The sequence below is a fragment of the Sus scrofa genome, chromosome X (assembly GCF_000003025.6).
Source record: "Sus scrofa isolate TJ Tabasco breed Duroc chromosome X, Sscrofa11.1, whole genome shotgun sequence".
Classification (NCBI taxonomy): Eukaryota; Metazoa; Chordata; class Mammalia; order Artiodactyla; family Suidae; genus Sus; species Sus scrofa.
The window spans coordinates 5,639,882-5,666,617 of NC_010461.5; the positions used below are offsets into that span (position 1 = coordinate 5,639,882).

At 42.9% G+C, this 26,736-nt stretch overlaps 1 long non-coding RNA gene across 1 annotated transcript in view; it reads right to left on the minus strand.

Moving 5' to 3' along the window:
• Nucleotides 1-25,795, minus strand: part of LOC110257727 — a 62,244-nt gene extending 36,449 nt beyond the window's left edge. The window contains exon 1 of the long non-coding RNA XR_002340656.1: nt 25,701-25,795. This is a non-coding gene — a long non-coding RNA (uncharacterized LOC110257727). The remainder of the gene's footprint in view (nt 1-25,700) is intronic.

Here is a 26,736-nt window from a genome sequence, read left to right on the forward strand (position 1 = left end):
ATTTTCTTTGGATCCGTCCCCTGAGGCAAAAGAAATAAAAGCAAAAATAAACAAATAGGACTTAATTAAACTTGAAATTTTTTGCACAGGAAAGGAAACATTCACAAAATGAAAAGATAATATACTAAATGGGAGAAAAATATTTGCAAATGATGTGACAGAGAAGGGTTAATACCTGCAATACGTAAATATCTCATATAACTCAATATCAAAAAGTAAACCAATCAAAATGGGCAGAAGACTGAACAGATATTTTTCCAAAGAAGACATACAGATGGCTAATAGGCATAAGAAAAGATGCTCAAAATTGTTAACTATTGGAGAAATGCAAATCAAAACAATGAGATATAACCTCACAGCTGTCAGAAAGGCTGTCATCAAAAGGTCTACAAACAACAAATGCTGGAGAGGATGTAGAGAAAAGGAAACCCTTGTTCACCACTGGTGGGAATGTAAATTGGTGCAAACACTGTGGATAACAGTATGGAGGTGGCTCAAAAAACTAAAAATAGAACTACCATATGACCCAGCACTTCCACTCCTGGGTATCTATCTGGGAAAAAAAAACAACACAAAAAGATACATGCACCCCAATGTTCATAATAGCACTATGTATAATAGCCAAAACATAGAAGCAACCCAAGTGCCCAACAATAGATGAATGGAGAAATAAGATGAGAGGTAGATAGGTAGCTACCTTGTTGGAAGGAAGGATGGATGGATGGATGGATGGATAGGTAGATAGATAGATAGATGGAATGAAATATTACTCAGCCATAAAAAGAATGCCATTCCGTTATTTGCAGCAGTGTGGATGGACCTAGAGAATATTACCTTTATTGAAATAAGTCAGACAAAGAAAAATACCATGTGATATCACTTATATATGGAATACAAAAGAATATATATGCAAAACAGAAACAGCCTTACAGATAAGAAAGCAAATTAGTGGTTAAGAGGAGAAAGAAGGGGGAGGAACAAATTAGAGACATGGGATTAAAAGGTACAAACAACTATGAATGAAATAGATAAGGAACAAGGATATATTGTATAGCACAGGAAATTGTAAACATTATTTTCTAATAATTTAATAGATTGCAGTCTGCAAAAATTCTGACCCATTATGCTATATACCTGAAACTGGTGTTACTTGTAAATCAACTATATGTCAATCAAAAAATAACAGGAGTTCCCACTGTGGCTCAGTGGTTAACGAACCCTACTAGCATCCATGAGAACACAGGTTCAATCCCTGGCCTCACTCAGTGGGTTAAGGAGACGGTGTTGCTGTGAGCTGTGGTGTAGGCCAGCAGTTGTAGCTCCGATTCGACCCCTAGCCTGGGAACGTCCATATGCACAGGTGTGGCCCTAAAAAGACCAAAAAAAACCCAACAATTAAAAAAAATAAGTGCATACACACACACACACACACACACACACACAGCAAGTTCAATAAAAACCAAAAGTATAGAGATTATCTTAAAGATAGCAAACAAGGTTTGGGCAGGTTGCATCACATAATTACACAGAGGAATAAAGGTAAGCACTATAGCAGACTTCTCCATCAGAAACTATGAAAACCAAAAGAGGGTGGAGTGACATAAAGTGCTGAAAGAAAAAGAAGAACTGTCAATTCAGATTTTATACTCAGAGAAAACAGCTTCCAGAATGAGAGACATAAAAATTCTTTCAGACAAGAGTTCCTGTCACGGAGCAGTGGTTAACGAATCCGACTAGGCACCATGAGGTTGCGGGTTCGATCCCTGCCCTTGCTCAGTGGGTTAATGATCTGGCGTTGCCGTGAGCTGTGGTGTAGGTTGCAGACTCGGATCCCGCGTTGCTGTGGCTCTGGCGTAGGCCGGCAGCTACAGCTCCGATTCAACCCCTAGCCTGGGAACCTCCATATGCTGTGGGAGCAGCCCAAGAAATGGCAAAAAGACAAAAAAAAAAAAAAAATTCTTTCAGACAAACAAAAATGGAAAATTCATTAGCAGGAGACCTAAGGTACAAGCAGAAATTTGATCTTAAACAAAGAAATGTAGATTTGTAGAACTAGGAGAGGAGAAAAAAAAAAAAAACTATATATATATATAAAACATGCTTTTCTTATTTTAATTGCTCTAAAAGACTACTGATTTTCTAAAGCATAAATAGAAGCAATGCAGTGTGTCTACAGCATATGTAAAAGTAATAGGTATTCCAAAGACACCACAAAGGGTTGAGGTGGGGGGCAGACGTATACTGCCATACAGCTTTATGCTACTGAACTGCTATAATATTATTTGCAGGAAGATTATAGCCCTAAAAGAAGCATATTTCAAACCACAGGACAAATAACAAAATTTTAAGAGGTATCGATAATTAGGCAATAGAGATACAATTGAATCAAAAAAATAACTTATCAAGACCAGTAAAATAATTGACACGCCATGAATTAAGGTGAAATTAGGCCTTTTCCTTCCTAAATGCTTAAAAAAATATATATATTTAAATATACAGAAGTAAGCATGGAAACTAAGGATGTAGTCTAGGTTCTAAGGATCTCCAACAACAGTCATCAGTAAAATGCCAAGACTAATCGTTTGTCTTTTAAAAATTATGTTAAATTGTTAGAACAAACACTCACTACACAGACACAATGGAAGATCTGAGTAAGCTGTGACATAGAGTTCTCCTGTTTACAGAACAAGCTGTCTCATCAACAAGATCACGTTATCCCTCTAGCAACTTACATTAGTGATTCAAATTCGGTTTCACATTGAATCATCCATTCCCGATCTGCATTTTTTAATGCTCTCTTCTGTTTGACCTTTAATTACTGATATACAAAAGGAAAAGCTTCTCTAGAAGAGCTTTGTAAGAGCAACCTCATTTCACTTCGTTCTTTGAACGTGAGTAATACATCCGTATAAAACTAAATGATAAATCTGGTTCATCATCATGACACGAACTTTTCCCAAGAGAGAAAATCAGTCCTAAAAGGATCCTTAAAAATAGCTTCAATAAGTCAGTTCCCATTATAGAAACAAATGTAAAGTAACTACAGTGGACCTGTAGGTTTCCAGAATGAGACTTCGTCATAATTTCCCAGCTTACAAAGAGAAGGGAAATTCTCTTTTACTGTTACCACCTTTCTCCACCTCTGGATTCTGACAATAAATGGTCACCGCACAACATTTTCACATCTGAGATGAGAAGACTTCTTGGTCTCTAGAGATATTTATAGATCTATCTCTGTAATGCTGGGTTTAAATTAAATATGATACAATTATTTCCACTTATAGTTATGATAAACTGAAGCAGCAAAGAAAGAGATTGGAATAAACTCAGTGGAAGAACAAAAGAATCATTAAATTTCCAAAGCATATTTCAATGTACTGCTTTAGGACCTGGCTATTAAAAGATCCACTTCAAACTTTCACTTGGAACGTAGTTGTTTTTTTTTTAAATAGGCTCTTTCTGAAAATCAATGTCATAAAAACTGTATTCAATTTGGAGGCTGTTGAGTTTTCTGTTAACCTTTCAGCAAATACTTATGTTACGACTGTGTCCACAAAAAGAACTGAGGCTAGGAAGAGTTAGAGGTGAGAAAACATGGAAAATACCCCAAAACACACTCCCCTCCTGGTTCCAGGGGAAGGACTGAGATGGAACAATATGTGAAAATGCCAACTGGACTTGCTTCCACCTACAAAATGGCAATTTTATAAGGTATGATTGAATAGCTTAATGACTTGGGCAATGAGCATAACATCTTTCCTGTTGTTTCTTCATCTCCAGAACTAAACTGTTGACTTACTAGATTATCACCGAGATATCAAGTCAGAAAAACGTAGGTGTGTGATCCTAAAAACATCAGAGGCAGTGAAGACAACCACCCAAGGAGTTGACATTCTATTCCAGAGAGGTAAAATAGATACAAATAAAAATCCTGAGTACTGTAGATCTCTTTAGAGAGCAAAGTGGCCCCAAAGTGGGTTTTTTTAGTCTTCTTACAGAATTTGTGATCAGAATTTTTGGCAAGAAAAAGGAGGCAAAAAAAAGATATGAAATATAATCTCACTGCAATGAGGCAATTTCTGTTAAGATAAAAGAAGTCACATCACAATTATCCTTCTTTCAGTATGGAGCTTTGGGAAGCATCCAGGATCGTTTTTTACAGCTGGCCACCTGGTTACCACATGCCCGAGTCAATAGTTGAGACTGTCTGTAACACTTCCATAACCGAGAGCTATAAGCCTTGGTTATAAATTTCCCGTCTTCTTGACGTCACCAACACCACAAAATACGCCTTTACCAGACCTGCCTAAGCAGCTTGTTTTCCTGATAAAATCAAAACTGTATATACTTGCCCAAGACTTGTTTCTCTTCCTATCATCTTTCCCCCAATCTGACGATACTTGACTTACCAGAACAATGCCTCACCCCACCCCATTTCTGCTTCCTTTTCCTTGTCTTGTGACCAATCCACGATGTAACATTTTTTACTTTCTGCTATTTAATGAATTCTTACAGTGAGCCCCTGAGGGCTTTGCGAGAGACCGACCATATCTAACTGCCAACCTTTCATCTGCTGCAAACAGACACAAGTTCCTCACTAAGATAAAAAAAAAAAAAAAAAAAAAAAAAAAAAGTAGGTAAATTATCTGCTAATGGGTGTGCCTTCAAGGGGGAGGGGTGAGGAATACGAATTCAATGATGCGTCACAGGAAATGAGTACAAAAAGCAGGAGCTGGAGAAGTTCACAGAGTGGGAGCTATTTCAATATTCACAACGTCTATCTTTCCCTCTGCTCATTTATTGTATTTTACCTTATTTATTTTGCATTTCAAAGCTTAGGAACGTTTGTCACTGAGAAACGTCTACAAGCACACATTCACGGAGGATACCTGGTCCCACTAAGAAGGGACCGCCCCTAATTGATGGTGGTTTTGTAGGTCAGCCACGACATGAAAGACTGGGGAACTCACTGAAGTGTGCTGAGGGTGGTAAGTCAAACTGCCCAAGAGGTAATTTACTTCTAAAGACAGTTCAGTAGAGGGAGATCCCGTTGTGGCTCAGTGGTAATGACACCAACTAGCATCCATGAGGACGCCAGTTCGATCCCTGGCCTCGCTCACTGGGTTAAAGGATCTGGCACTGCCAAGAGCTGTCATGTAGGTCACAGACACAGCTCAGATCTGGCGTTGCTATGGCTGTGCTGTAGGCTGGTGGCTGCAGCTCAGATTCAACCCCTAGCCTGGGAACTTCCATATGCTCCCAGGGCAGCCCTAAAAAGACAAAAAATTAAAAATTAAAAAAAGAAAAATTGTTCAGCAGAAAACAGCACAATGAATTAACTTTAATTCATACACTAGAGGTGGTTCCTTAGCATAATCAGGAATTGACACCTCAGAGGAAGCTCTGAGGCACTTCAAACAGTGTTACTGACAGGCACACCAGAAGGCATATGAATTAAAGACAGGAGTGCTGTTCAATGGACATGTTTGGGTACAGGAAGCATAAGAATCAGCAAGCTGGGCAGCAGAAGTGCTTCAGAGAAGGCCCCAAGATGTGCATCTCATTACTGCTCCATCCCTTGACATTAAGGAGCAACCTGTGGTAATCTGACTCAGCTATCACGCAGGCTGGTTCTGCCTTCAGAGTATCACTGCGTAAAAACGGTAAACCATGGTAATGCAGAAAGCACAGAAGTACAATCATTTTGGAAAGAACAGAGAGGAACACGAAAAAATTACATCTCGGGCTGAAATCAGATGGATGGTAGAAAGAGAAGGGGAAGGAAGAGAACGTTGCTGTCTTTTCATTACTTAAGAGTAGAAAAAACAGTAAGTGACATAGAAAGAAACAAGGGCTTACATGCACTGTGTAGACGTAACCTTTAAAGCAAACATACCTTCTAAGATCGACATATGCAACACAAGCAAAGCACACAGACCACACAGCGAAAGACTTTTTTTAAAAAAAAAAGCTATTAAATTAGAAAACATCAAATGACTTTTAAGAACACTAAGTAGAACTCATTAGTCAATGAACATGGAGTCAGCAGTTAACAAACACGTCCTTCAAAGCAAAGCCTCTAAAATGCACAGATTTAGTGATCTGTTGATGCCTAACAACTCCAAACTAGGACGTCATATCATACTTTATTATTTTTACAGCTCGGTAAGTATACCAGGCTCCAGTGGGAGGTTCTTGGGGTCCTTCTCACATCTGCAGTCAAACTGCAGCTGGAGCTGAAGTCATCTGAAGACTCTGGTGGGGAAGGTTTCCCCCAGCATGACTTGTTTGTCACCTGGAAGGATGAAACACCAGGGGCTGGCCAGGGGTCTCTGTGTGTGTCTCTGTCCATCTCTCCACACCCTCCTCAACCCCAGGAGCCTCTGCTCGAGCCTAGCTTGGGATTTCTCACAGCATAGCAGTCTCAGAACAGTCAGCCCTCTGATGTGGCTGCGGGCTGCCCCAAAACGAGAGTTCTAAGGGATCCAGGTGACAACAGAGGGCTTCTTTGGGCCTGCATTGGAAGTCATGCAGCATCACGTCCACCATATCCCACCTGACAAAAACAAGTCCCAGGGATAGCCCAGAATCCTGCAGAGTCAAGAGGAATGGCCATCATAAAGGGGCTGCATACTAAAGGGCATGGTTTTATCAACAAGCAGGGCCATGTTTCACACAGACACCAGCTAGAAATAACCACACACATAACTCGATGTGCTTCCAAAAGGCAGACAATAAAATAATGGTCAAGACGCCAGAGGTGCACCACCACAAAGAAAGCTGAACTGGCCATCGGAGTACTATACGGGAATTTGGCAAAATGACATAAAACAGAGAAGGGCACTTTAAAATACCAAAAACTGTGGTTCTTAGGACATACATAGTAACTCTGAATATTAATGTATCAAATAAATAACTTTCACAAAACAGAAATTACACTAGGAGTCAGAGATAATAACAATTCATCTTTCCCAGTCCATGAAAGCGCGCCTCTACATTTTTGAAGACCTCATTAACACGATGAAGAAGGTAGATCTGACTGAAGGGCATTAAACGTGAAAATCTAAAAATGGAAAACACAGCCTTTTCAATTGCCTATGGATGGGACAGTCATAAAAATGACCATATATTAGGTTTTAAATAAGACCTTAATTTAGTCTAAAAAATAGAAATAGTAAGGAAACAGTCTATAATCAAAATATGAATAAATCTGAACTTAGAAAATAAATGGGTTTAACGGCTAAACATTTTAAAACAATTTTTGACTCTTTAGTCACAAAGGAAATTCAACATGGAAATAAAGAATTTCTAGAAAACAATGGTAATTAAAACCACTATTTATAAGACCCTACAGAATGTACTTAAAGTGATGTTAGAAGAAAATGCGTAGTCTTAACGATTTATTCTTCTTAAACATTTATTCTTAAGAAAGAATGAAAAAGCTAATTTAAACATTATGTTCAAACATGAAGAAAATGAAAGACACCAAAGGAAATCAAAAGGATTCATAAAGAAGAGAAGTAAATAAGTTGCAAACACAAAATACAACTAATAAATAAGAGAGCTTTTTGGAAAAAAATTTTAAAAGACAAACTACTCACCTCATTTTAAAAGGAGAATATATGAAACTAAGAAAGATATAATAGAAGTTCCCATAATGGCTCAGTGGAAACGAACTGGACTAGGAAGCATGAGGTTGTGGGTTCAATCCCTGGCCTTGCTCAGTGGGTTAAGGATCTGGGGTTGCCATGAGCTGTGGTGTAGGTTGCAGACACAGATCGGATCCTGCATTGGGGTGGCTATGGCGTAGGCAGGCAGCTGTAGCTCTGATTGCACCTAGCCTGGGCACCTCCATATGCTGTGGGTGTCGCCCTAAAAAGCAAAAAAAAAAAAAAAAAGAAAAAGAGACAGAGAGAAGATATAACAATGATGATCAGAGATTCAGAGGAAATGAAAAGAATCATGAGGGAGTTCCCATCGTGGCTCAGCAGTAATGATCCCAAGATTCATGAAGACGTGGGTTCAACCCCTGGCCTCGCTCAGTGAGTTAAGGATCCTGCATTGTCGTGAGCTGTGGTATAGGTGTCAAACGCAGCTCAGATCCTGCATTGCTATGGCTGTGGTGTAGGATGGCAGCTGCAGCTCCAATTCAATTCCTAGGCTGGGAACTTCTGTATGCCACAGGTGTGGCCATAAAAAGACCAGGAAAAAAAAAAAAAAAAAAAAAAAAAAACAGAATCATAAGAGCGTATCTCAACTCATGCAAATAAATGTTAAAATCTCAAGAAAATGAATAATTTCTAGGAAAACAAAATGCCAAAATTGACAAGATAGAGAGTCAGATCATTTAAGTGGAAGTAATATAAAAAATAGAGCTAGCCACCAAATATTAATAGCAGCAATGGGCAGAGAGGCTGCTTGCAAGACAGCGGAAGAGTAAGAGGACACGCTCACCCTCTCCCACAAACACATCAAAAAACACATCTACATGTAAAACGATTCGCACAGAACATCAACTGAATGCTGGCAGAAGAACTTAAACCTCCAAAAAGGGCAAGAAACTCTTGACAGAACCACGTAGAACAAAAGAAAAAATAGAGAGAGAAGAGGAGTCAGGACGGGTCTAACATCCCCGTGAGGGAGTTATGAAGGAGAAAGGGAAGCTACACCCTGGGAAGCCACCCAACAAACAGAAAGATCAGCCGAGTCGGAGGGAACTCCAAGAAGCCGAGAAAAGCGCAGCAGGAGGTCTGAGATCCAAACAGCAGAGTGAGAGACAGATGCACAGACCGTCTGACCACTGGCACAGACACCACAGACTGAGACGCTCCGCGCCATGGGGCTGGGTGCTGAGACGTAGGCTCCGGGGGTCAGTCCTGGGAGCGGGAGCGGGCTGGGGTTGGTGGTGTGGACACAGCCCAAGGGACCAGGGAGCCATACGCTGCTGGCGGGGGGAGTGGTACCCTAAGGGATGGGGAGTGGAAAGCCCCGGCAGAGAGAAGCCGGGAAAAGGTCCAGACCCGCAGGAGAGGCAAGGTGCCACTGTTGGGAAGGGGAGAGGAGGAGGGGCAGGCCGCCACAGAAAACTCCTTGGGCCCCGTGTGCACGCTTGCCCACCAGATCACAGAGAGCTGAGCGCTCCTTCCCGGCCCCTGCACCCCGCCCACGAGGATCTGGCCCCACTGGCACCCTCGCGCACTCCTGGCGCCAGCACCCAGCCCACGTGGATCTGGCCTGCCTGCACCTTCACACACTCCAGGTGCCCATGCCCTGCCCTCACAGAGCTGGCCCAGCCAGACCACCCTGGACTGTGCCAAACTAGTTTGGCTTCCCTAAGTGCGCAGAAAGAGAAAAACACAAGTATGATGAAGAAGCTCAGAAATCGTTCCCAGTTAAAGCAACAGGAGAACTCACCGAAAGCAGTCAACAATGAAACGGACCTCTGCAGTCTGACAGACTTTGAATTCACAAGGGAGATATTGAAAATACTGAAGGAATTAAGAAAGGATATGAACAATAATGCAGATTCCCTCAGAAAGGAGCTAGAAAATATAAGGAGGAGCCAAGATAAACTAGAAAAATCATTTGCAGAGATACAAACTGAGCTAAAGGCAATAAAGACCAGAATGAATAATGCAGAGAACGAATTAGTGACGTGGAAGATAGAAAAATGGAAATCACCCAAACAGGACAGCAGACAAAACCAAAGGAAAAGGCATGAAAGCAATACAAGAGACCTGTGGGATAATATAAAGCGGGCCAATCTACACATAAGAGGAATTCCAGAAGGAGGAGAAAAAGAAAAGGGGATTGAAAATATATTGGAAGAAATTATAGCTGAAAACTTTCCAAATCTAAAGGATACTGATATCAACATACAGGAAGCACAGAGGGCCCCAAACAGGTTGAACCCAAACAGGCCCACACCAAGACATATTATAATAAAAATGGTAAAAGTTAAAGATAAAGAGAGGATTCTAAAGGAAGCAAGAGAAACACAAACTGTTAGTTATAAGGAAACCCCAATAAGGCTATCAGCTGATTTCTCTACAGAAATGCTACAGGCCAGAAGGGAGTGGCAAGATATATTTAAAGTGATGAAAAGAAAAAATCTGCAAGCTAGAATACTCGATCCAGCAAGAATATCATTTAAAATAGAAGGGGAAATAAAGAATTTCTCCTACAAACAAAAGCTGAAAGAGTACAGCAATATGAAACTCATTCTAAAAGAAATACTGAAAGCAATCCCGAAAAACAAAAACCAAGCAGGAGGCATGACTCTCCCAGACTTCAAGAAATACTACAAAGCCACAGTCATCAAAACAGTGTGGTACTGGTATCAAAACAGACTGATGGAACAGAATAGAGAACCCGGAAATAAACCCAGATACCTATGGTAAATTAATCTTTGACAAAGGAAGCAAGAACATAAAATGGAAAAAAGGGTCTTTTCAGCAAGAATTGCTGGGAAACCTGGACAGCTGCATGCAAAGCAATGAAACTAGAACACACCCTCACACCATGCACAAAAATAAACTCCAAATGGCTGAAAGACTTAAATATACGACAGGACACCATCAAACTCCTAGAAGAAAACATAGGCAAAACACTCTCTGACATCAACCTCACAAATATTTTCTCAGGTCAGTCTCCCAAACCACAGAAATAAAAGCAAAAAAGCCCCAATGGAACCTAATCAAACTGACAAGCTTTTGCACAGCAAAGGAAACCAAAAAGAAAACAAAAAGACAACTTATAGAAAATGGGAGAAAATGGTTTTAAATGATGCAACGGACAAGGGCTTCATCTCTAGAATATACAAGCAACTTAATACAATGCAACAGCAAAAAAGGCAACAACTCAATTGAAAAAATGGGCAAATGACCTGAATAGACATTTCTCCAAGGAAGATATACAGATGGCCAACAAGCACATGAAAAAATGTTCAACATCCCTGATTATTAGAGAAATGCAAATCAAAACTACCACAAGATACCACCTCACAACAGTCAGAATGGCCATCATTCATAAGTCCACAAATAACAAATGCTGGAGGGGTTGTGGAGAAAAGGGAACCCTCCTGCACTGTTGGTGGGAATGTAAGCTGGTACAACCGCTATGGAGAACAGTATGGAGGTACCTTAGAAATCTATACATAGAACTACCATATGACCCAGCAGTCCCACTCTTGGGCATATATCTGGACAAAACTTCCTTAAAAAAGACACATGCACCCACATGTTCATTGTAGCACTATTCACAGTAGCCAAGACATGGAAACAACCTAAATGTCCATCAACAAATGATTGGACTAGGAAGAAGTGGTATATACACACAATGGAATACTACTGAGCCATAAAAAAGAACGACATAATGCCATTTGCAGCAACATGGATGGAACTAGAGACTCTCATACTGAGTGAAACAAGTCAGAAAGAGAAAGACAAATACCATATGATATCACTTATATCTGCAATCTAATATATGGCACAAATGAACCTTTCCACAAAAAAGAAAATCATAGACTTGGAGAATAGACTTGTGGTTGCCAAGGGGGAGGGAGTGGGGTATATGGTGAGCTTGGGGTTAATGGATGCAAACTATTGCCTTTGGAATGGATTAGCAGTGAGATCCTGCTGTGTAGCACTGGGAACTATGTCTAGTCACTTATGATGGAGCATGATAATGTGAGAAAATAGAATGTGTAAGTATATGTGTAACTGGGTCACCATGCTGTACAGTAGAAAAAAAAAAACTGTATATGGGAAATAATTAAAAAAATAAAATTTCAAAAAAAAAACAGTAGTAATGGGCAGAGTTTCACAGACAAATTCTGCCACATCTTAAAGATATATCTAAAATTACCCAAATTGTTCTTGGACACAGAAAAAAAAGGAAAACTTCAGAACTGTTTTTATGAAGTGAATATAACATTCATTCTAAAATCTGAGAAAGACAATATTACAACTGTATATACAGTACACTGTCAATATTATCATTATAAATTATAAATAAACTGCAATTGTAAATATGAATGCAAAAATTCCACTACAGTATCAGCATCAGAATCCAACAGCAGGTTAATGATCAAGCATAGTTTCTCCCAGAAATGAAAAGATAGCTAAACATTGGTTAATACAAAGATATGTTTCTTTGGAGTTCCCGTCATGGTGCAGTGGTTAATGAATCCGACTAGGAACCATGAGGTTGCGGGTTCAGTCCCTGCCCTTGCTCAGTGGGTTAACGATCCGGCGTTGCCGTGAGCCGTGGTGTAGGTTGCAGACGCGGCTCGGATACCGCGTTGCTGTGGCTCTGGCGTAGGCCGGTGGCTACAGCTCCGATTCAACCCCTAGCCTGGGAACCTCCATATGCCGTGGGAGCGGCCCAAGAAATAGCAACAACAACAACAACAAAAAGACAAAAGAAAAAAAAGATATGTTTCTTCACATTATGCATCTAGGTAGGAAAGTTCAATCAACATTACTGCAGACACTGAAAATGGCATATTCCAAAATTCAAGTATCATTCTTTATCAAAAGAATTCTATGAAATAGAAATAGAGGGATGTCCTTTAACTTGATAAAATATAGTAAACTTAGTCGAAGTACTCATGGTAACGAAAACATCTGTCCCCGTTACCTCTATACTATTTTACTAGAGGCAATAGCCAATGAAATTGTAGAAGAGGAAATGCTTAATATAAAATTAAAGAGTGAAGGTAAAAATCATCCTTATTTGCATATGTGATTGTATACCAGGAAAAAGTGTGGAAACAAATGAAAAAAACTACAACAAACTAAAGAGTAACATAACTGTAACGTAACAGATCACAAAATTATTAGTCAGAAATCAACATTTCTTTTTTTGGGCCACATCCATGGCATATGGAAGTTCCCAGGCCTGGGGATCGAACCCGAACCACAGCAGTGACCTGAGCTACAGCAGTGAAAACACCAGATCCTTAATCTGAAGGCCACCAGGAAACTCCTCCATAGTTTTAATAGGGTTTGTTTTTACAAAGCTTAGACCAACTACTGTCTAAAAGGATTATACACATGGCCATGAAAGGTAAAAAATATCTAGAAAAACACATGAAATGTGAACACCTATTTGAAGGAATCTTTACAACTCTGTTGAGAGGCATGAAAGAGGTTCGCAGAGATGGAAACATACATTGTATTCCTCTTGGTGAGGAAGATTCAATATTGTAAAGACGTTAGCTCATTCTATGTCATTAACAAATGTAACATCCTAATAAGAAGACCAACTTTGGTGAGGGTGGGAGGACAGAATGGTGAGAGTAATTGGAAAAGCTAATTGTGATGGTCATGTGCAAAATAAAGAGAAAAGCCAAGAAAAATTTTAATGCGGAAAAGGAAAGGGGGCCCGGGCCCTATCAGGTATTAAAACATATCACAAAGCTACAGAATTTGAGCTGAAACCCCATATGCTGCAATTAATCCTTTCTAGTCTGGAAGACACCATCCACCTACTTCGAGATTCCAACACCTTGTTGAATGACAGTTCAAAAGGAGATTCAGCTAAGATGCGTGCACCAAAGGCTCACTGCTCTAGAGCCGTTTGTTACCAATCTAGACTCCAGATAAAATTCTTGTCGCCCCAAGCTACTTTTTAAATGATGTGAATGGCACCCCCATATTAAGAACAGACACCTAGAGAAGCTCCCGTTGTGGCTCAGTGGGTTAAGAACCCAACATTGTATCTGTGACAATGCCAGTTCGATCCCTGGCCTCACTCAGTGGGTTAAGGATCCAGCATTTCCATGAACTGCGCTATAGGTCGCAGAGGCAACTCAGATCTCCTGTTGCTGTGGCTGTGGTGTAGGCCAGTAGCTGCATCTCCAGTTCGACCCCTAGCCTGGGAACTTCCATATGCTGCAGGTACGGCCATTAAAAAAATAAATAAATAAAACATGGAGTTCCCACTGTGGCGCAAGAGGATCGGAGGCGTCTTGGGAGGCCTGGTTTGTGGGTTTGACCCTGGGCCCAGCACAGTGGGTTAAGGATCTGGGGTTGTGGCAGCTCTGTGGCTTAGGTTGCGAATGCTGCTCTGATCTGATCTCTGGCCTGGGAATTCCATATGCCATGGGGAGGCCAAAAATGAAAACAAACAAAGAAACCATATATCTGCAGGCCAAATAATCCTCCAAGAGCTGTTCCTGTTTACCTCAGGAAGACAAGTGGGGATCTAGTCACTTCATCATTTTTTCCCCTTGATTCCTTTGAAAAGTTGCATTGCTTCAGCGCTCTCAGTTATACCTAATATATTTAAATCAATAATGAGTGAGCTCCTTTCACCTTTTTCTATGTAACATTCCATCTTCTAATTTTCTCGTCCTTGAAGAGGATGAGACCAATTGTTTCCACTTCCCGTAAATGTTCTTACAATGAGGGTGTCATCAATATGACGGAGTAGGTACAGGTCTAAGAAGGACCTTCGTGTGTCCTGTCTCACCCCCCCTGAATTAACATGGGCAATGATTATCTCTTGGCGTCATGTCACCCTGACCCGGGCGAGCAAAGGTATATCGTGCCTACTGGTGAAATGAGGGCGATCTGACTCCGACGGGACTGGGCTGCTGCCATGTACATGTCAGTGAAGTTAGCTATTGAGTAATGTGGAGAATGTCAGAGGTCATCTTAGAATGGCTTTTGCTGCATCCCATAGGTTTTGGAGTGTTGTAGCCATTGCTTCTAGGTATTTTTTAATTTCCTCTTTGATTTCTTGAGAGAAAAAGGAACCCTATTACACTGTTGGTGGGATTGTCAATTGGTGCAACCACTGTGGAAAACAGTAATGGAGATGCCTCAGAAAACTAAAAAGAGAACTCCCATTTGATCCAGCAATCCCACTCCTGGTAATCTATCCAGACAAAACCATGACTCGAAAAGACACGTGTACTCCGATGCTCATTGCAGCACTATTTGCAATAGCCAAGACATGGAAACAACCTAAATGTCCATCGACAGAGGAGTGGATCAATAAGATGTGGTATATATACACAATGGAATATTACTCAGCCATTAAAAGGAATGAAATAATGGCATTTTTAGCAACATGGATGGACCTAGAAATTGCCATGCTGAGTGAAGTCAGTCAGACAATGAGACACCAACATCAAATGCTTTCACTGACATGTGGTATCTGAACAAAGGACACAATGAACTTCTTTGCGGAACAGATACTGACTCACAGACATTGAAAAACTTACGGTCTCCGGAGGAGACAGTTTGGGGGGTGGGGGGATGTGCTTGGGTGGCTGGATGGAAATCCTGTGAAATTGGATTGTGATGATCATTATCCAACTACAGATGTGATAAATTCATTTGAGTAATAAAAAGAAAAAAGAAATAAGTATGCTAGGTCAGAGTGTTGTAACAGAGGCCCATATTGCTGATGGTTTAAACAAAGTTGACTTTTCTCCTGCTCTCACGCCAGGCTGCCCTGGTGACCTTGCTACATGAAGACAGCAGAGCCTGAGGTTCCTTCTGCTGTGTTTTTCTGCCATAATGTAAAGAGTAGATGGGAAACTGACGCTGCAGCTCTCCTATGTCAAGATGTTGGTTTTCATGTGCAGGAACTATCCACGTTCTATGCAGCCAAGGAGACAAGGGAAGCTGGGTTCTTCGGGAGCTGCTGGACCTCCAGAGGAGACGCGAAAGCCCTTCTACTTAGAGATCTCATTCCGCATCATTTAAAAAATACTAACCAGACGACGGATACACACAACGACCTGGGTGGTTCTCAAGTGAACCATCCCAGTGAACCCCACTGAGGGTGTGGGGAGCGGGGGAGGAAGCAAATCTCAAAAGGCCATGCGCTCTATGACGCCATTGAGGTGACATTCTGCAAATGGCAAAATCAAAGAGATGGAAAACAGAGTAGTGGCTGCTAGGGTTTAGGGATGGGGATGGCAGGACGGAGCTTTGTGGTGATGGCTCGGGTCTGTGTTTTGACTGCGGTGATGGTAAAAATCATCTACATATGTGATAAAATACACACACATGCATGCACATACACACACACACAGAGTACGTGAAAAATGCTGCAATCTGAAGAAGCTCTGTGGATGGTACCTGTATCAATTCCCTGGCTTTTATGATGTACTGTAGTTGTTACAGAAGATGTTACCACTAGGGGAACTAGGGGAAGCATCATGGGACTTCCTTGTACCTTTGTTTTTTATTTCTTTTCAATCTGTAATTATTTTTTTAAATAAAAATGTTTTCAAATCTAAGCAGGACACAGACGCGGCTCGGATCCCACATTGCTGGGGCTGTGGTGTAGGCCGGCGGCTACAGTTCTAGTTGGACTCCTAGCCTGGGAACCTCCATATGCTGCAGGTGTGGACCTAAGAGACAAAACGACAAAAAAAAAAAAAGAAATAAAATAAAATCTAAGTAAATATTAGATTAAAGCATATTGTGTCTTATGAGCAGAACTGCCAGTGTGAACTGCCACCACTCTGCCAACACAGGAGGCAGAATCCATTCTTTTAAAGCCACAGTTCAGTTTTTCACACTGTGTCCACATATGGCTCATTAGCCAAAGCTTAGCCACATGACTTCACCAAGCTGCAAGCATGAGTAGGAAAGGCGGTCCTCATTCTGAAAGGCTTTAGGCCCAGTGAAAAATCCAGAGTTTTATTTTTAAGACGCCTCTTTCCTAGTAATTTACAGGACAACTGCCTGTTACTTTTGCACTCATTTGCCATTTCAAATTCTCTGAAAACCCAGCTATTTGCCATGTTCCCTTGGTTTTTCCTGCCAAGGTAAGCTATATCATCCACCCCCCTGAATTTTCAGCCCCCTTAAGCAGCTTTTTCGGGCTTTCCCAGAAGATGAATAACAGCAATGGACTCTGTTCAATTTTGACTCCTAAACAGCTCACATGTGACTGGGTGTTGTGCTACACATCACTCTGCTCAGGGCACAACTCTTGCAAACCGACCTAATATTTTGGGCAAGCAAAAATAGGAAGGACCTCTCAGTAAATACAAGAAGGCTCTGCGGCTCAGAGGCTCACTGTCGTTGCTCCTGCCTCCGGCCAATGCTTAAAGGCAGGCCTCACTCCTCCCTGCCCTCTGGAGGTGGGTATCCCATGCTCTGCCTGTGACCTCACGCTGAAAAGGAAGATGAAGGCATTTAGAAAATTCTTTTCCACCAAAGCATGCTTTGAGCCTTATGCGAGGTTTTCCCCTGCCCTGGAGCAACACACGACCTGATTCCCTTGTGTGTCTGAGAGTGGAGGATGGAGAGGGAGAGACGAAAAAGGAAAATGACACATGAGGGAAATAATAGTAACAAGAAAAAAACAGTCCCCTTACAAAAGTAAGATGAGGTTACGAACCTGAAAGGGCTCCCGTTAGCGGTTAAACCATCGAGAGGTCTAGAACACAGAGAGGTAAAAGATCGAGCCAGAAATCTGTGAGGCTCCTGAGGGTACACACAACCATTTACCCAGACAAGAATTTTTAACAAAAGTTGTCATTTTGTCTGTAACTTAAGACAGTCAAAATTCATAACAGAATAATTTGTACAAATTGTTCAGTTATATAATTTTTGTTAGTAAATCAACACGGTAGAGGGTTAAAAATAGCTCCATGGTCAATTCAATTTAAGAAAATTTGGGGTCCATGTCAAGTGCACTGGGGATTTTAATATGTAATGGAAATCCGCAGTGGAAAGGATGGGGCAAAATGTGGAAGGAAGCATTTTCCTAAAAATATTTCAACACAGAATCCATCTAGGCAGTTGCATTTTGTTTTTCTAAGGTGGAACACACTTTGGCAAGAGCTGATATTCCTATAAATATGAACACTTCACATTATCCTGTTCTTTTTTTTAGTGATAGGTAGACTCTTTAGTCTTAAGTAAACTAAAATATAAAGTGGTAGGGAGTTCCCGTTGCGGCTCAGTGATTAACGAATCCATCTAGGAACCATGCAGTTCGATCCCTGGCCTTGCTCAGTGGGTTGCCATGAGTTGTGGTATAGGTCACAGACGCAGCTCAGATCCTGCATTGATGTGGCTCTGGTGTAGGCTGGTGGCTACAGCTCTATTAGACCCCTAGCCTGGGAACCTCCATATACCATGGGCGTGGCCCTAGGAAAGACAAAAATAATAATAATAATTTTTAAAAAATGAAATATAATGCAATGGAATACTACGCGGCCATAAAAAAGAACAAAATGATGCCATTAGCAGCAACATGGATGGAACCAGAGATTCTCATACTAAGTGAAGTAAGAAAGACAAATACCATATGATATCACTTATATCTGGAATCTAACTATGGCAGAAATGAACCTATCTATAGAAAAGAAACAAACTCATGGACATGGAGGACAGACTTGTGGTTGCTTAGGGGGAGGAAGTGGGATGGGCTGGGAGTTTGGGCTTAGTAGATGCAAACTGTTGCATTTGGAGTGGATCAGCAATGAGATGCTGCTGTAGAGCACAGGGAACTCTATCTAGTCACTTGTGACGGACCATGACGGAGGGTAATGTGAGAAAAAGAATGTGTATATATATGTATGTATGATTGGGTCACTCTGCTGTACAGCAGAAACTGACAGAACATTATAAATCAACTACAATAAAAATTTTTAAAAAGAAAGTAAAACATAAAGCATGTGAGACCTGGTTATACAAAAAGCAGAGGAAGGAAAGAATACAGCAAGGTCTGAAATACTTGCAGGCCTGTGCTGTCAAAGACAATGGAGAGGGTTGAACACCTGTGGCCGTGGCACATCACGTGGAGGTGGGTCTTGCATTTTCCCTCTGCCCAGCTCCTCTCTGCAGCAACAGCCGGGGAGTTCCAAAATGGAGTAAGGGTGCAGATGCTGCTCTCACCGCCCTGCCCTCCAGCCCACGGAGACCCCAAGTCTAGCCAGCTCGGCATCTGGACAAAAGGGCAGAATTCTTATTCAAGTAAGAAATTCAAGTTCAAGACGGACAGCCCTAAATCTTAATAACCAAGTAAGAGTCTTTCAATAAGAGAAATTACATAAGACACCATGAAAGAGATCCCCAAGAGACGGCAGCATCAAATAGCAAAGCTGCTGTTCTTAGAGAAAAGAAAAGTCGTTTCATGTTTATGTCTCGGCGAATTGAGAATCCTCGGTCCCACCCGGTTGCCCTCTAAACCGCGGCCCACTGAGTCATCAATGGAAGAGCTCTCGTTGCTCTGGCTCAGAGAGAAAGCCCGGAGCAAAAGAGGAGAAACCCCAAGGGGGAAAGAAATATCCTTAATGACCCCCACTGCGAAACAGAGCGCTGACCCACGAAAGGCGGGAATGCTGGGGCGTCGGGACACTGAGCCACGGCTGGAGGCCAACGGTGACCACGGAAGAGAATTCTTCCACTGGGTGGGAGAGCAGGGAGAAAACCTCTGAAGTTCTTTCCAACTCCAAGTCTATCAATTTCTCATTCCTCCTCTCTAAACAGAATACTTCAAAGCGCTTTGCTTGTTCTAAGTTACCCCTTGCCAATAAAAGCAAACCATGATATGAAGAATCCAGAAATTCTCCACGATTTGCCTTCTCATGTCAAGCCGTCTTCTTGCTGCAGAATCCTAGCATGCATGCTGACTTCTCCTTTCAAGGACAGTCTTAGTTACTGCAGGCAGAGGAGGAGGTTTCAGCTTCCTTAGGAGTCAGCTGGGACTGAACCAAAATATAGAGGCAAAGTCGCAATTGTAACTCCCACGGGAAGCATGCGGCAAGGCAACAGGCAACCACACAGTGGGAAGACACAGCTTGCTTCTCTTCTGGTACCGTCTGAGCTCCCTTTAATGCTGCACGGCTGATAAATGAGAAGGTTCTCTCTTCCAAGACTCATGCCCGTGTTTACAATCTGGCCTAAGTTTTGCCTTTGCTCTTATACCGTTGCTCGAGAATTGCAAGGGAACCTGCTCCCAGCCTCCAGCACTGCCGGCCGTACTGCCGGCCGTACAAATTACTCACAGGTGGTGTCCCTACAGAGCAGCAGCTTTTCCCCAGTTCAAGGCTCTCCTTCGTTGGGTTTTGTTTGGGTTTGTTTTTTTTTTTTTTCCTTATAGAGATTGGCTTCCTGCAGAAAGGTGATGCTGATGGCTTCTGTTTGCTCAAGGCCCTACAAGCATCATCCTAAGGATTCTAGACCTTGATGTCACATCACTTCACTTGCCTATGTTCCCCCCACCGCCCCCCGGCTACACTTCCCCAGGCCAGCCTGTCTTCAGTGCACACGGCAAATACCTCTCCCCCTGCCCGTCTAGCTCCTGACTTCTGACAGGACCATTCGCCTTTATCCCTCCCTGCACCCCTTCCATGCCTTCGGTTTCACCAGGACCTTGTATCCCCAGTTGTTTACATCAGGGTCCCTCAAACCTGTCACTATGGGCATCTGGAGCCAAAAGATTCTTTGTTGTCACGTCTGTCCTGCGCATTCAAGGTTTGGCAGCACCCCGGCCCTCCCCCACTAGATCCCAGAGGCCCCCGTAGCCGCCATCACCTCCCAGCTGTATCTCCTGATACTGTCAAACACCCCTTGGGGAGAGGGGACAAAATCATACACATCCCCTGCTGAAACCACCTGCCATATAACCATGAGGAAAGGGTTCCTTGGGTCCCTCAGTGTACTTTTTTGAGAACACAGTCATCCAGGCTGCTGAACAAAGTCCTTTGTCAGACGCCAGCCTGGGGCGGCCCCAAGGATGTGACAGAATATGAAGAAAGAATGCCCGGAGAACACGGAGCCTTCTTCGCTTAGAGTCCTGGTCACCCAGGCATCTGCCTGATCAGAGAGGATGGGACCCCCTGATGACCCAGGAGGCATTGGCAGGGCAGATAGGACCTTTGGAGGTGATGATACAGGAGACGTTGGCAGGGTTGAAAGGAGGGGGTGGAGCCTGCAGGCCAGGCGGGCTGGGGGAGGAGGTGCAGGATATCTAAGCTGGACACAGAACCGCCTTGCTGGGAGCCTACAGGGTCAGAAAGGCGTGGTTAGACGACCCAGGTTCAAGTCAGCTGGATTCAAAGTCCCCACGTCCAGGAATCCCAGAGCATGGAACTAACCCGTGGAAAGCCCTGGACCACCCCCAGGTCCCAAGGCAAGGCTGGCCTTCCTCCCGCCTTTCTGTATTGCTGTGGAATGTGGTCCAGGACCAAAGCTGAGCCAAAGATGTCCTGAAGGGAAGTGTGGGGGGCGGGGCGGCCAGCAGGGCCTCTCCTCGCATCCACCTCTGTGCCTGTCTTGGCATGGTCGCCACAGGACATGTCCTCGCTCCCTCCCTCCACCCCGTCTCTCCCTGTCCACACGCCTAGACTGCCCAGCGCCTCACACCCTCTGCTCCCCTGGAGTCAATTCCCCTTCCGCCAAGACACTCTAGGAAATGCAAAGCAGAGAAAACAGCCTATCGTGGAGGCAGGGAGCCGAGGGTATTCTCCCACTTGGGGTATTTATTTCCACAAACAAAACCTGGGACTGGCCTTTTTATAGTCAGTCAGCTTTCGCCTCTGAGGCCAGGAGGGCCAGCTTGCTCCTGGCTACTTCCGTCTGTGAGACAAAAATGTCAGGTGCTTTCCAGTCACAAAGGACTATTATTATCAGTGACCCAGGCATCCGCATCGACGCTGACATCACGGCTGTCCTTGTCACTCACACCATGTGGGCATCAGTGACACTGTGGGGAGGGGAAGGAGCCCAACAGAAACAAGTGCACAGTCCCTGCTTCCACTCCCATAAAGGACATGCGACACTCGAGGATGAGCAGAGAAATCAGAAGACAGACAGACTGGTGCAAACAGACAGACTGGCGGGACCAGGAGGGGACCGGGGTGCTGGATGTGAGCTGGAGCTTGGTGTTGGTTATACAGGTGCAGCCAGATATAAACCACATCACGCTGTACCCTGAGAATGCCCTTTTCATAAGTTATCGCTTAGTTCATGCTCCCTGGTAAGGGATTATTACTGATATATATAAAAACCTCATCAAACTAAAAAAAAAAAAAAAAAAACCTGATTAAAAAATGAGCAGAACCTCACAAAATCAAATACCTCGGAATACACCTGACCAAAGAGGTAAAGGACCTATATGCCGAGAACTATAAAACTTTAATCAAAGAAATCAAAGAAGACGTAAAGAAATGGAAAGATATTCCATGTTCCTGGATTGGAAAAATCAATATTGTAAAAATGGCCATACTACAGATTCAATGCAATCCCTATCAAATTACCCATGACATGTTTCACAGAACTAGAACAAACAATCTAAACATTTATATGGAACCACAAAAGACCCAGAATCGCCAAAGCAATTCTGAGAAACAAAAACCAAGCAGGAGGCATCACTCTCCCAGACTTCAAGAAATACTACAAAGCCACAGTCATCAAAACAGTGCGGTACTGGTATCAAAACAGACAGACAGACCAATGGAACAGAATAGAGAATCCGGAAATAAACCCTGACACCTATGGTCAATTAATCTTTGACAAGGGAGGCAAGAACATAAAATGGGAAAAGGAAAGTCTATTCAGCAAGCATTGCTGGGAAACCTGGACAGCTGCGTGCAAAGCAATGAAACTAGAACACACCCTCACACCATGCACAAAAATAAACTCCAAATGGCTGAAAGACTTAAATATACGACAGGACACCATCAAACTCCTAGAAGAAAACATAGGCAAAATACTCTCTGACATCAACATCATGAATATTTTCTCAGGTCAGTCTCCCAAAGCAATAGAAATTAGAGCAAAAATAAACCCATGGGACCTCATCAAACTGAAAAGCTTTTGCACAGCAAAGGAGACCCAAAAGAAAAGAAAAAGACAACTTTCAGAATGGGAGAAAATAGTTTCAAATGACGCAACCGACAAGGGCTTAATCTCTAGAATATATAAACAACTTATACAACCCAACAACAAAAAAGCCAATCAATCAATGGAAAAATGGGCAAAAGACCTGAATAGACATTTCTCCAAGGAAGATATACAGATGGCCAGCAAACACATGAAAAAATGCTCAACATCGTTGACTATAAGAGAAATGCAAATCAAAACTACCATGAGATACCACCTCACACCAGTCAGAATGGCCATCATTAATAAATCCACAAGTAACAAATGCTGGAGGGGTTGTGGAGAAAAGGAAACCCTCCTGCACTGTTAGTGGGAGTGTAAACTGGTACAGCCACTATGGAGAACAGTTTGGAGATACCTTAGAAAGCTAAACATAGAACTTCCATATGACCCCACAATCCCACTCTTGGGCATCTATCCGGACAAAACTCTACTTAAAAGAGACACATGCACCCGCACGTTCATTGCAGCACTATTCACAATAGCCAGGACATGGAAACAACCCAAATGTCCATCAACAGATGACTGGATTAGGAAGATGTGGTATATATACACGATGGAATACTACTCAGCCATAAAAAAGAATGACATAATGCCATTTGCAGCAACATGGATGGAACTAGAGAATCTCATACTGAGTGAAACAAGTCAGAAAGAGAAAGACAAATACCGCATGATACCACTTATATCTGCAATCTAATATATGGCACAAATGAACCTTTCCACAAAAAGAAAATCATGGACTTGGAGAAAAGACTTGTGGCTGCCTGATGGAAGGGGGAGGGAGTGGGAGGGATTGGGAGCTTGGCTTATCAGACACAACTTAGAATAGATTTACAAGCAGATCCTGCTGAGTAGCATTGAGAACTTTGTCTAGATACTCATGTTGCAACAGAACAAAGGGTTGGGAAAAAAATGTAATTGTAATGTAAACATGTAAGGATAACTTGATCCCCTTGCTGTACAGTGGGAAAATTAAAAAAAAAAAAAAGAGCAGAACTGAAGTTCCCATGGCGGCGTAGCAGAAATGACTCCAACTAGTATCCATGAAGATACAGGCTCAATCCCTGGTCTCGCTCGGTGGGGCGGGGATCTGACGTGAGCTGTGGTGTAGGTCGCAGACACGTCTCAGATCCCGTGTGGCTGTGGCTGTGGCTGTGGTGTAGGCTCCAATTCAACCCCTAGCCTGGGAACTTCCATATGCCTCTGGTGCAGCCGTAAAAAGTAAAAATAATAATAATAGACATCATTTTTCCAAAGAGAAAATGCAGATAGCCAGCAGCTTCATTAAAAGATAGTCAACATCACTAATCATTAAGAAAATGGAAATTAAAAACCACAATGAGATATCACCTCACACCCGTCGGAATGGCTATCATCAAAAAGAACGCAAATAACAAATGCTGGTGAGGATGTGGAGAAAAGGGAACCCTCGCAACACAGCAGGTGGGTATGGAAATTGATGCAATCTCTGTAGAAAACACTATGGAGGTTTCTCAAAAAACTAAAAATCAAACTACCATATGACCCAACAGTTCCCTTCCTAGGTATATATCAGAAAAAAAAAAAAAAAAACAGTAATTTGATAATACACATGCACGCCAATGTTCACTGCAGCATTCTTCACAACAGCCAAGACATGGAAGCAAGCTCAATGTCCATCAACAGATGAATGGATAAGGAAGATGTGGTACATATATACAATGGAATATTATTCAGCCATAAAAAGGAATGAAATGCTGCCATTTGCAGCAACATAGATGGACCTGGAGGGCACTGTGCTCAGTGAAACAAGTCAGACAAAGATAAATATTACAGGATATGGCTTAGATGTGGAATATAAAAAGTACAACATACTAGTGAATTTAATATAAAAGAAGTAGATTCACAAATACAGAGGACAAACTAGTAGTAACCACTGGGGAGGGGGCAAGGGCAGTGTAGGGGCAGGGGAGTGGAAGCTACATAATACTGCATGTAAGATGGGCTACAAGAATGCAGTGTACATGGAGTTCCCGTCGTGGCGCAGTGGTTAGCGAATCCGACTAGGAACCATGAGGTTGCAGGTTCGGTCCCTGCCCTTGCTCAGTGGGTTAACGATCCGGCGCTGCCGTGAGCTGCAGTGTATGTTGCAGACGCGCCTTGGATCCCACATTGCTGTGGCTCTGGCGTAGGCCGGTGGCTACAGGTCCGATTCAACCCCTAGCTTGGGAACGTCCATATGCCGCGGGAGTGGCCCAAGAAATAGCAAAAAAAAAAAAAAAGACAAAACAAAAAACAAACAAACAAAAAAACCAAAAAGAATGCAGTGTACAACACAAGAAATAGAGCCAGTATTTTGTAAACAGCTGTAAATGGAAAGTAACTTTTCACAACTGTAAAAATAACAATAATGACGATAATAAAGATTTTTTAAAAATCCAAGTTGCTTTTAAACCATGTAAGATACTGACAAAAAAAATAATATATGAAGCACAGTGCTTCCAAGAAATCTTTTCTGACCCTAGAAAAGGGCACTGTATCTTTGCACTGCAAGCATCAGACAGCACGGCTAAGCTTCTCCAGAGGACACCGACCTGTATTTCCCACTTTTTGAGACTGACATTTTGGACTGGGTGGAAGATTCTTATCATGTTGTGTGTGGATGAGGTTCTCAAAAGATGGAGAAAGAGCAAATGAGCACCAGCAGCAGGTGTGCAAAGCCACACAGGGGGGCTGCCCACGGAAACCACATCCTGTGTGATGAACATTCTGGGGGGTGCGGCGGGGGGGGGGGGGGGGCGGGCAGGGATCCTGGACCCTGAGGACGAAAGGATCCTGCCGCAAAAAGCTCACCACCAGTGGCCTCCACCGCGGCTCACAGCGCTTCAGGGACTTGAACGAAGACTCACAGAGACAAGATTCACAAAGGCGGCTGTTTTACAGCCCGTGTGCAGCGCAGCCAAGGCAAGGAATTGGCCCGAGGGGATGAGCCTCTCAAAATCCATCAGCTGGAACAGATAGAAAGCACCTGGCGCTGATTAAGAGCCCTGAGGAGTGGCTCGTTCGTTCATTCGTTTGAAGGTGAATATCGATTTGAGAAAAGTGGGGGCACGTCGGGCCAGTACCGTAGATGGAGCAGGATCTGAGCTTGCACCAGAGAGAGAGAGAAGTCAGCTGTTGAAACCCACTTCTCTCAGGGGCCCTGGTGTCCCCGAGCGTCCTCAGAGAAAGCTCAGGCCTGCATTCCCACAACATAATCGAGGGTTACACCCTGCGGAGGAGCCTGGGTGTGTCATGGAAGATGTGTGTCACATCTTCTCTGACAGAAGGCTGCTGGGGACCCCACAACACGACCTGGGGTCTGACCTGTCAGGGCTGGTAGCGGGCTTCAGGGAACATTGGCAACACCTGGTGGGTTTTCTCAAACCAGGCCCCCTGCCCTGTCCCCAGCTCCGGATTCAGAGGCTTTGGGCCAGGACTAAGGAACCTGTAGTCGCAGCCAAAGCTCTCAGGTGCGACAGATGCTGCCCACATGAGGAGCCTGCCCTCCCACGTGGCCCAGGTTAGGGCTGGTCCAGCAGAACCGAACGTGTCATCCTGAGAATGCACTCAGAGCAGCTATGGTACCAGCTCAAAGAACCTGCACTCGGATAAGGCTGATGGTTAACCCACCCAGCGGGCATCCTTGCAGTGACTTCTGGTGCCTGTATAATTTCGAGCACAGGCAGGTATAAATAAATGGTACCTGGGTAATTAGGTGGGAAAATTACATGAGAGCCCTACACCTAAAATCAGATGGCATGGAAGACAAGATTCAGCTTTACATCTATTCTTTTGGTTCTTATGTTCTAAATTTTTTTTTTTTTTTTTTTTTTTTTTTTAGGGCCGC